General features: G+C 38.9%; 1 long non-coding RNA gene across 1 annotated transcript; it reads right to left on the bottom strand.

Annotated features, from left to right (window-relative positions):
• Nucleotides 1-558: 558 nt before the first annotated feature.
• Nucleotides 559-3,639, bottom strand: LOC142162684 (uncharacterized). Its single transcript, XR_012693962.1, has 2 exons — nucleotides 3,084-3,639; nucleotides 559-795 (listed from the first exon to the last, which is right to left on the bottom strand). It is a non-coding gene; the product is annotated as an uncharacterized LOC142162684 (long non-coding RNA).
• Nucleotides 3,640-9,286: the final 5,647 nt, after the last annotated feature.

The raw sequence follows: 9,286 nt of genomic DNA, 5'->3' as shown, positions 1-9,286 counted from the left end.
CTAAACTCAAGCTCATATATTATTTGAAACAGATACTCTATGAGAAATTGTTAAGGAAAAATCCCTAGAAGAGAAAAATATATTTTGATTCTTCTACCCAAGAAAAATATTTTGAATTTTCATTTGACATCCGTGAAGAAAGATTTCGAAACAAGACAAAAAATATTTTTTTTTTCAGTTTTTGATTACCTAAGGAAGAAACTTTGAAAATAAACACAAGATGAAGTATGTTTTTTCTTTTATGTACAATATCCTAAAGTTCTAGTAAAAATAAAAGAATCTTTGTTTCATTTTTTCGTTAATTTCCCAAAGAAGAACCTCAAAAGAAAATCTTTTTAGATTTTTGGAATTAACATCTTAAAGAAAACTTTTAAAGAGGCACTAAAAGAAAATTCTTTTTTTTTTTTGAATTTTTAGTCCTAATATACAAAAGAAAATATAAAAATAATTTTTATTTTAAGTTCTAGTTATTAATTACCTAAAGGAAAACCACCTTAAAATTTCTTTTTTTTTAAATTTCTAGGAGTAATATTTCTAAAGAAAATTCTAACGGAAATATAAATATGCAAAATATCCCTTCTTTTTATTGGATTTTTTATTTATAGTACATTTTTCAAATGCAAAATAGAAAGTACAATAATAAAAATAACTCGATATTACTATACAAAACTAGAAATAGACTCAAAATATAAAAAAGAAAAGAAAATCTCCTTTTAATCCACTCCTGAATGGGTGATCCTGACTAGATGGTCCTGGGATTCTGTCATGCTCAAACTCCGGTAAGTAAATCCACACCTGTATGAGAAAATTAAGACCAAATAAAGTTAAAGACCTTGAACGCTATGTGAGACAATAACCCTTCTTGTTGGACACATTCAAGACATGATTGAGGCTATTTTTGCAAAATGGCTTATGTAGCCAAAAGGTGGCTAGAAGTGCAAAATTTGGCTAAGACCCCGCAAAACCAAGAACATAAGATTTACTTAGGAAGACCGGACCCTATGTGGGTTGCCTACGTATTACGCCCCGAAAGACGAGAATCAGATATGCGTAGTTCGGGCCGATTGGATATGGGCGAGAAATAATAAGAAAAACAACTAATTAAGAGAAAACATATTTTTGTCTTTTTTTTTTTGAAAAATAAAGGGAAAATGCAAAATCTTTTTGGATTTTTTTCCATGTTCATTTTTTGTCTTTTTCTTAACAAAAAAATGTAAAAGAAAAACATAACTGGGACCGACTTGCTTTATTTTCACACTTCACCCTCTTTTCTTTCTCATTATTTTTTCTTTTTTTCTTTTGCCCTCAACTATCATTGGTCCGCTAAATGACCTCGTTTGCCTTTGAAAATTGCAATATATAGCACATATGATGCATCAGGATGGTCTTTTATTCTTTGGGTACACCTGTCCTAGACGGACCTAACCCCTGTGTTGAGTCCCCGAAGTCAAATGCAATGATGCAAATAAGCGTTCCTACTAGAGATCCAGCATGAGGCTGAGTTATTCTAAGTTTAAAACTTGGGTATGTTGTTCTAGACTTGTGCACTCGAGCGGACAACTCGAGCCGGGGGGGGGGGGCGTACCGGGAACCAAAAGGCCATCCGACTTTGTAACTTGTCCGAGCCTCTTCCTAATTTAAGGTATGACACTAATAGAAGAGGAGTCTTGCCAGCGTGCACATCCCCGAAGATGAGAAGAGAAGGGTTTCGTAGCAGTTTATATACAGTTCAGATAATATCAAAAGTGGTAAAAAGCAACACTTATCACATTAGGCCTAAACATGTAAAAATCAGATAATAAACAAAACCAACTATAACAATTATTCTAAGCTCGAATTCTGAACCCTGAACCAGAGATTCTGGGTTCTTGTCCCCAGTAGAGTCGCCAGAGCTGTCACACCTCTTTTTTCCTACCCCCGGAAGGGTATAAGGGAGTTTTTTCCATTATAAGTTACAATCGAAACTGGATTATTTATTTAAGATGCAGAGTCGCCACTTGGGATAATTTATGGTGTGCCAAGTCACCGATTTAAAATCCTGAAATGAGGAAGTTGACTCTGTTTCACAGTCCGCGAACACAGACATCCGGGTAAGAAATTCTGTTTACCCGGGAGAAGGTGTTAGGCATTCCCGGGTTTCGTGGTTTTAGCACGGTTGCTCAACTATTATTATTGGCCTATTTATCTGATTTTAAACACTTTTAAACATATGTGCCTTTTAACTTTTTAACCGCTTTTATTTATTTAAGAAATTATTTTAAGGTTATTTAAAATACATCGTAAGCCACGCTACATGAAATGCACCCATGAGTCACGACACGTTCTATTTAACCTTGTTGGAAATTAGAATCGGGTCACATTAAATGTACACCCGGATTTTAGTAATTACAAATCACAACTACGTCACAGGAACCATACCGGTAGCCATGATAATTATTAATCGCGCCTAAAGCAAGATACAATGTTTATGAATATTAACGGCTTAAGCGTACTCTTAGCTAAGCCCAAAATTACACGTTTAAAGCCTATTGCATTATCATTATAATGAAAGGTTGCGGTATTACAATCAGCTAAGTTGCCAAAATTCAAGGAGTCTATATGAGAATAGCTTGCTCCCTTTTGACTATATATACCTAAAAATTCTAGAATTAGCAATAATGGTCCAGAAAATTTAGAGTAACCAACATTTTTGACAACTTCAGTTTTGGACTTGCATTTGCAGTATCCAGCATTTTTATCGACTAATTAGTGAAGGATGACAACAAAGGAAATCAACTTTGACACAACATTTGGTTTACGATGTAAAATCTTCATAACTAATACACATATTTCTAATAGACACTAACAACAACAAACACAATAATACAAAAATCTTAAGCAATGACGAACATATTTTTAGCAACAAATTTAATAAGCTATACAACATTTAGCAGCTACAAACTGCCACGAGTCACTCAAAGAATCAAATAATTGAATATAAACTCACAAATACACCATAACCAGTTATATCACCATATAAACCCATGTAAAACAAGATTAGTTATGACCCATTAATTTCAAGAAACAAGAGATGAGAAATGAACCTCCAAATGTGAATCTGAGCTTAGCTGATTTGCAACTCCATAATCGGATGGGCACATGACCAGGACCAACAGAACTTCGACTTCGGAGCTTGTCGGAATTCGATGAAACACAGGTAGACCTTGACTCTTCAGCTTCGAAACTTGCTGGAAAGTAAGAAAAATGCGTGATTGGGTGTGTGCGTGTTCCGACAGATATGGTGAAGAGAAGACGAAGCAGCGAAATACGGGAGGTCATAAAATCAGCTACTTGTGCAAATCAACTGCTGTAGCAACAGATTAGTCAACAAGTCAAACACAGAGACAAAATCTAGCAAAAATACCGAAAATGAGATCGTTTAAGAAAGACAGCAAGTCCCTATCTCCATTTTAGGGAAATGATTTGAAATCAAAGGATCAAGTGCAAGCAGAAACACCACGTATTCCATACATTCCTATGGCAAATCTTTTTTTTTTTTGGTTTTTAGATCTAGGATTTTTTTTGTCTTGTGTTGATTTGCTCTAGAGATTAGGGAGCACGACTGATCGTCTTAGTCTAGGGTAGGTTATAATTTGGTTCTTATTTGATAGGTGAAAGGATTGTGACCATTGGATTAAAATGGATCGATGGTTGAGATTAAAATGGTGTATTTGGGCGGGTCAGCTGAGCTGATGGGTTATTTGGGCTAAGGAGAATTGGGTTGGTCCAAATTGGATCCTAAAATTGGGCTCCAAGACTCTTCAAATTGAGGTCCAACACCTTATCTAACTTCTTTTAATAAAGATAAAAATACTACACAACGCAAAAACTAAATCTAATTAATTAAATCAAACTATATTAAAACATGAAACTATATTAATTTTTTTTTTATATTTTCAAGATTATATAAAGATAAAAAATAAAGTACTATTTTTGTATATTTTTTTATTTAATTTTATAAAGATACGTAAACTGAAATATGTTTTGTAACTTTCATTTTTTGTGACGAAATAAACTAAAAGGGTCAAAATTAATTGAAATAGCGATATTAGGCCTAAACGAAATATCTATATGCTAAAATATAAAAAATCTTGGGGAGGGTCAAAAATCACATGTTTACAAGGGATATGCTTGAACTCCACTAATCGGAATCGCTGACATAGATCCTGTAGGCATTGTCGATACGGTATGAGTTTCAAATCTCGAGTCTCCCATTTTCCCTGGATCTGGTGCACTAAGAAATCTGAATCTCCCAAAACTAGCACTTCCTGGACTCCTATGTCCACGGCTAACCTTAAACCCAGAATGCACGCTTCGTACTCGGCCATGTTATTGGTACAATAGAAATGAAGCTGAGCAGTGACAGGGTAGTGATGGCCTGTTTCAGAGATGAGTACAGCTCCTATTCCAACGCCTTTCATGTTAGCAGCCCCATCAAAAAAAAGTTTCTAACCGGGCTTTTCCTCCTTCTCGACCTCGTCAATATGCATTACCTCTTTATCAGGAAAGTAGGTCTGCAAAGGTTCATATTCCTCATCCACTGGATTCTCGGCCAAGTGATAGGCTAAAGCTTGGGCTTTCATCACCGTCCGAGTGACATATACGATGTCAAACTCTATGAGCAAGATATGCCACTTTGCGAGCCTTCCTGTGAGCATGGGCTTCTGGAAAATATACTTTAAAGGATCCAGGCGAGAAATGAGGCAAGTAGTATAGGATGACAAATAATGCTTTAACTTCTGTGCTACCCAAGTCAGGGCGCAACATGTCCTCTCAAGGGGAGTATACTTAACCTCATAAGATGTGAACTTCTTACTGAGATAATAGACCCGGCTTGTTCTTTCCTGCCAGTGATGTCATGCTGACCCAATACACAACCAAATGAGTTATCCAGGACTGTCAAATAAGGAATCAAAGGTCTCCCTGGTTCCGGCGGGACCAACACATGTGGGTTCGACAAATACTCTTTGATCTTATCAAATGCTTCCTGGCACTCATCAGTCCATTTGACCGCAACATCTTTCTTTAGCAATTTAAATATGGGCTCACAAGTTGTCGTGAGCTGAGCAATAAACCTGCTGATGTAGTTCAGCCTCCCTAGCAGACTCATCACCTCGGTCTTGTTCTTTGGCGGTAGCAATTCCTTGATAGCTTTGATTTTTGACGGATCCAACTCAATGCCCCACCGACTAACTATGAACCCCAATAGTTTCCCAGGTGGAACACTAAATGCACACTTTGCAGGGTTGAGCTTAAGATTATACTTGCGAAGCCTCTGAAAAAACTTTCTCAAATCTCTAATGTGGTCAGACGGCTTCCTGGACTTTATGATCACATCATCCACGTAAACTTCAATCTCCTTGTGTATCATGTCATGGAATATGGTTGTCATCACCTCATGTAAGTTACCCCAACATTTTTCAAACCAAAGGGCATGACCTGGTAGTAATATGTTCCCCACGGCGTGATAAATACTATCTTTTCCGCATCTTTATCATCCATTAGAATCTGATGATACCCCGCATAACAGTCCACAAAAGAACCAATCTCATGATTGGCATAGTTGTTAATCAAAATGTGGATATTTCGCAGTGAAAAATTGTCCTTTGGACTTGCTTTGTTGAGGTCACGGTAATCAACACACACTTTGGTTTTACCATCTTTCTTCGATACAAGCACAACATTGGCCAACCACATGGGATACTGCGTGACTCAAATGACCTTAGAATCAAGCTGCTTTGTGACTTCTTCTTTAATCTTCACACTCATGTCAGTTTTAAACTTTCTCAACTTCTACTTAATGGGAGGGAATGCTGGATCAATTGGCTATTTGTGGACTATCAAATCAGTACTCAAGCCTGGCATGTCATCATACGGCCGTGCAAAAATATCCTTATACTCAAATAATGCTTTAGTTATTTCTTCCCTGATTTGCGGTTCAAGATGATCACTTATCTTAGTTTCTCTGACATTATCTGGTTCCCCTAGATTGATTGCTTCCGTTTCATTCAGATTAGGCTTGGGTTTTTCTTCAAAATGACTTAGTTCGTTACTAATTTCTTCAAAGGCCTCATCCGCATCATATTCTGACTCATTATCACACTCTATCTCTTGGATTATTATTTCAGAATTAGATTGACTTTTAAGACTTGACCAAAGATTCCTCATGCATGTCATGTCATTGAAACCAGCATAAAAAGAACTGTACAGAGAAGAAAAGAAAACAAAAATAAAAGCTATCAGGAATGATGGAAAAGGGAAATTGCATTTCATTGAAAATAAAGGATAACATGGTTTGTACATCAACGAGAGTAAAATAAAAATCTGGGTCACAACCCTGGAATGACCCAGATAGAAAGGAAAATAAAACAAACTACCAAGACTCCTTCCGAGTAGGGAGATGAGTAGCCTTCCAATTGTTAAGCTTTACATTCGGCCCGATGAACTGCACGTCTGCTTTGCTAGAAACGTCTACAACTTCTACCATGTTCACATCATCAAACAACCTCTGGAACCTTTTAATTAACTCTTCATCAATGTCAACCACAAAACTTGGAACTGTTGTCACTGGGCGTTTTCTGGCACTAGGCCTGGCAAAAGATCTGGAGAGATGCGGAATAGGCTTCGGAAGTGCCCACGCCTTCTGTTTCAACCTTTTAGCCCTTTTCACATCTGCCGCTGTAGGTTTGAATCCAAGATCAAATGAACCCAAGTTTTCCGAGAGGGACACTGGTTGTATGATACCCTGCAAGGATGCGCCCGAACTTTTACCTGGCACAAAGCCATTTTTCAGCATTTCATAGGCCACCATGACAGATGCAGAGGTTATCTTTGGAGTTAGAATACATTGCCCTTCTGGAACCTTCTCGACCGACACTATTTCAAAAACTTGATAGACCCACGGCCCTTTGTCATCTTCAGCCTCAATGAACGGGATAGAGGCATCATTGTGAGCACACAAATTCCCCTTATCATACACGACAATCTCCTGCCTATCCCACTCGAACTTGACCATTTGATGCAAAGTGGACAGGACTGCTTTGGCGGAATGTATCCAAGGATGACCTAATAGCAAATTGTAAGAGATGGCTACGTTCACTATCTGGAACTCCATGGTGAATTCCACCGGTCCTATCATCAATTCAAGCACTATATCCCCAACTGAGTCTTTCCCTCCACCGTCAAAACCTCGGACGCAGATGCTGTTCTTGTGAATCCTCTCATCATCAACTTTCAATTTGTTTAGAGTAGAGAGAGGGCAGATGTTTGCACTGTAACTATTGTCAACTAACACCCTAGTGACCAGTGAATCTTCACATTTTACCATAAGATAGAGAGCTTTGTTGTGTTTAGTACCTTCCATAGGCAACTCGTCATTAAAGAAGGTGACCCTGTTCACCTCAAATATTTTGTTGGCGATCTTTTAGAGATGGTTCATTGAGATTTTGTTGGGGACATGAGCCTCGTTCAGAATTTTCATCAGGGCCCGACGATGCTCGTCTGAATGGATTAGCAATGATAGTAAGGTAATATGAGCAAGCGTCTTCCTCAACTACTCCCCGATGGAGTAATCTTGTACCTTCATTTTTCTCAGAAACTCCTCTTCTTCTTCTTTAGTGACTGCTTTCTTTACTAGAACTGGATTATCTCTGGATGTTTTAGCCTTCCTTAACTTTTCCGGGGTGAAGCATCTCCCCGAACGAGTTAATCCCTGGGCCTCATTGACTTCTTCTTTCACTTCCTTTCCCTTATAGGTCACTATCACCCATTCATAGTTCCATGGGATAGCCTTGGTGTTAACTATCGGCAACTGGGTTATAGGCTTGATGATGACAGGGTCCGTACGGGCACCTTCTATGATTATGATTGGCTTATTTGCCAACCCCGGCACAACCACTTTTGACTTTTATTGCTTTGCTACAGTATCACTTGGGGATCTTTTCTCAGCTACCACGGATGGCTTACCGTTTGTCAGGCTCTAGTTGTTCGCTAATCCTTCAACTGTTGGTTTTTTGACTGGCTTGACCTTGCTGGACCGAATCATCATAACGGATTGTGAAGGCTTTTTAGGTTCCCCCCCTTGTGTACTATCTCGATCATGTTCGTTTCTTGATGGGTTGGAAATGGGTTCTGGTTAATGTTGGGTGCCTCTGGAGTTTAGACTTCAATCCATTTTGTGTCGATGAGCTCCTGGATGGCATTTTTCAAGTGCCAGTACTTCTCTGTATCGTGCCCCGGAGTACCAGAACAATATTCACAGCTCATAGAGTAATCAAGATTCTTTGGAGGAGGGTTTGGCAATTTTGACACAATTGGCCTCAGCATATCCAACTGCCTCAATCTATGGAATAAACTAGTATAAGACTCCCCCAACAAGGTGAAAGTTTTCTTTTGCTGCAACCTCTCATTTTTGAACGCTGGATTGGGTCAGAAACCTAGGCCGATAGGGTTTCAGTAGGCTCTTGGTGGTGGGTAAGCATTTTGTGGAGCTGGATAGGTATTTTGTGGGGCTGGGGCATGCCATTGTGAGTAGGCAGGGGGTTGAGTATATGTCTGGGCATGATGGATAGAAATCTGAGGGTCTGGTGATGGGAAGTAATGTTAGGGTAGATTATATGGGGTTTGGGTATAGGTTCGGTGATGGGGTCGAGGCTAGGTATAATGGTGTGACGGGCCCCTAGGTCCAAACCATGATCCTGAATCAACTGTTGCCACATCTTCTTTCTTCTTCTTCTTTCCGATCACTCCTCTATTACCATTCTGAATGGCTTGGGTAGTTGCTTTGATGGCCGAGTAGCTCATGATTTTGCTTGATTTTAGCCCTTCTTCCACCATGCCACCCATTTTCACTACCTCGTTGAAAGACTTTCCTATGGCTGATATCAGATGGCCAAAGTAAGTAGGCTCCAGAGCCTGCAGAAAGTACCCCACCATTTCGCTCTCCTCCATCGGGGGGGTTAACTCTTGTTGCTTGTTCTCTCCAGCGAAAACCGTATTCCCTGAAACTTTCACTAGTCTTCTTCTCGATCTTAGTCAAAGACAATCAATCTGGAACAATCTAGATGTTGTATTGGAAATGACGAGCGAATGCTTGGGCCAAATCATCCCAGGTATATCACCTGCTGTGATCCTGATAAGTGTACCACTCCAATGTTTCATCACTCAGACTCTAGCTAAAGTACGCCACCAACAACTCATCTTTCCTAGTAGATCCTCTCATTTTACTGCAGAATCCCCTTAAATAGGC

This window comes from Nicotiana tabacum, chromosome 8 (assembly GCF_000715075.1).
Source record: "Nicotiana tabacum cultivar K326 chromosome 8, ASM71507v2, whole genome shotgun sequence".
In the NCBI taxonomy this organism is placed as follows: Eukaryota; Viridiplantae; Streptophyta; class Magnoliopsida; order Solanales; family Solanaceae; genus Nicotiana; species Nicotiana tabacum.
The sequence above is the reverse complement of the archived record's forward strand: the minus strand, read 5'-3'. Positions and strand labels throughout refer to the sequence as shown.